Genomic DNA, 2,973 nt, shown 5'->3' with positions numbered 1-2,973 from the left:
AGGCTCAGTAGTTGTGGCACAGACGCAGGCTCTAGAGCATGCAGGCTTTTGTAGTTGTGGTACTTGGACTTAGTAGTTGTGGCTTGGTTGCCTCTCGGCAGGTGGGATCTTAGTTCCCAGACCAGAGATCAAACCCGTGTCCCCTGCATTGGGAGGCAGATTCTTAACCATTGGATCACCAGGGTTGTCTCAAGATTATCCCTAATTAAGGAAACCCAGATATCTCAAGTTAAGGAATTTAGTGCTTTTCTGTGTATAATCTGAGCTTATTGAAATAATCCCTTTGATATGCACCTTAGCCATCTAGGACCAGCATCTTGTGCTTCTCATCCTATGTCTCCTCAGGGTGCAACCCTGGGGGGTGTTTGGGGGGGTTGGTGACGGGTAGCTGCAGCAGCCAACTGCTAGATGGGGCATCCTGCCTCTACCCTGAGTTTCCTCGGGATGGTTATGATGTGATGCCTTGGTAGATGCAATATCCTTTGTTTACTAATATGGCAGGCAATATTTTTCATTCACATAGCCATGAAGAGAAGAGTAAATGCTAGCGATTTTGAGAACACTCAAGCCAGAAAAAAATTATCATAAACCATCTGTAAAACCATACCCATGCAAATTAACTCATTAGTTTTGCCCAAATATTTAAGGGAAAAATTGAAATAAAAGATAAGTCCAAATAAGTTAAAAGTTTATGATCCATTAAGTGCCTGTGATAAATCTCATTTTATATACAGAAGATATGACCTTTGTTTGGAGAAGGGAATGCACTCCAGTATTCTTGCCCAGGAAATTCCATGGACAGAAGAGCCTGGCAAGCTACAGGCCATGGAGTAGCAAAGAGTCGAACACGACTGAGTGACTAACACACACATGATCTTTGTTAATAGAAAAGATTTTTTCCCCTGATCTCTTTTAACTAAGCATTGAATAAATCTTCCAAGAGTATTTGAAAGGTACCAAATTATCAGGCTGAATATTAGGGTTTAGCCTTGGTCTAGTCTTGATTAAGGAAGGAGAGTAATATGACCTCTTAAATTCCCAGAAAAAAACTACAATGGTCAGAAATGCAATAAAATTTAAGTATACATGGAACAAGTCATCCTAAATTCAGTTCAGTTCAGTCACTCAGTCATGTCCGACTCTTTGAGACCCCATGAATTGCAGCACGCCAGGCCTCCCTGTCCATCACCAACTCCCAGAGTTTACTCAAACTCTTATCCATCGAGTCGGTGATGCCATCCAGCCATCTCATCCTCTGTTGTCCCCTTCTCCTCCTGCCCCCAATCCCTCCCAGCATCAGGGTCTTTTCCAGTGAGTCAACTCTTCGCATGAGGTGGCCAAAGTACTGGAGTTTCAGCTTCAGCATCAGCTTCCAATGAATACCCAGGACTGATCTCTGTTAGGATGGACTGGTTGGATATCCTTGCAGTCCAAGGGACTCTCAAGAGTCTTCTCCAACACCATAGTTCAAAAGCATCAATTCTTTGGTGCTCAGCTTTCTTCACAGTCCAACTCTCAGATCCATACATGACCACTGGAAAAACCAATGCCTTGACTAGATGGACAAATAATAAATTTATAAATTTATTTGTTCTCTGAATTCATGAATATCTAAAAAATTTTATCAAGCTAGGTAATCAAAATAAAAAATTTATGAGTATTTGAATAGCAAGATCTAGCATTATCAAACTCAGTTCATGTACTCCCACCCTAACCTCACAGCCAGATTATACCATGTTGTACCCATGTCCTTGGGCTCCTCTCTCATCTCCTTAGTCTACTTGCTTTTCCTTCAAATGTGTTAATTGCTCAGTCTTGTCCAACTCCTTACGACTCCATGGACTATAACCTGCCTGGCTCCTCTGTCCATGGGATTTTCCAGGCAAGAATATTGGTGTGGGCTGCCATTTCATTCTCTAGGGGATCTTCCCAACCCAGGAATCGAATCCTGGTCTCCTGCATTGCAGGCAGACTCTTTACCCTCTCAACCAGCAAGGAAACCCTCCTTTTCCTTATCTAGGCCTTTAAATAAATGGTCACTTGGATTGCTTTCATATTTTGGTATTGTAAATAGTGTTACTGTGAACATTTGGGCTCCTGGATCTTTTCAAATTAGTGTTTTAATTTATTCTGGATATATACTTAGAAGTGGAAATGCTGGGTCACATGGTAGTTCTATTTTTGGTTTTTTGAGGACTCTCCATATTATTTTCCATAGTGGCTGCACCAATGTACATTCCCATCAGCAACGCACAAAGATTTCCTTTTCTCTACATCCTCACTGGCATTTGTTACTTGTAGACATTTTGATGATAGTCATTCTGACAGGTGTGAGGTGGTATTTCATTATTGTTTTCATTTGCATTTCTCTAATAATTAGCATATTATTATTATTGGTTGCATATATGTTAACAAGCATATCTTCTTGTATTGATCCCATTATCATTACAAGGCCTGCTGTTTTGTTATATAGCCTTTCTTTTAAAATCTATTTTACTTGATATGAGTATAGCTACCCTTGCTTTCTTGCAATTTCCGTTTATATGAAATGCCTTTTTCAGTCCTTTCAGACACACTTTCAGTCTGTGTCCTTAGCTCTGAATTGAATCTCTTGTAGATAGCGTATAGGTGGCTCTTTTTTTTTTTTTTTCTTTTTAAAAATCCAATCAGCCACTCTATGTCCTCTTTGGGGAGCATTCATCACACTGTTATTTAGAGTAATTACTGGCAGATTTGCATTTGTTGTCATTTTATTACTTGTTCTCTGGTTGTTTTTGTAGTTCTTCTTTGTTCTTTATTGTTTGTTTCTTCTCTTATTGCTTGTGAATTTTCTTTAGTAGTATGCTTGTGTTTCTTTCTTTTTAGGGTTTTTGTTTTTGTTTTTTTTTTTGTATCTCTTTTAGGTTTTTTTTTAATTTGTGGCTACCATGGGGTTCATTTATCTTGACCTACAACTGTATCTACTTGTTTTGA

Source organism: Cervus elaphus, chromosome 1, assembly GCF_910594005.1.
Source record: "Cervus elaphus chromosome 1, mCerEla1.1, whole genome shotgun sequence".
NCBI lineage: Eukaryota > Metazoa > Chordata > Mammalia > Artiodactyla > Cervidae > Cervus > Cervus elaphus.
This window is presented reverse-complemented; position numbering follows the sequence as displayed.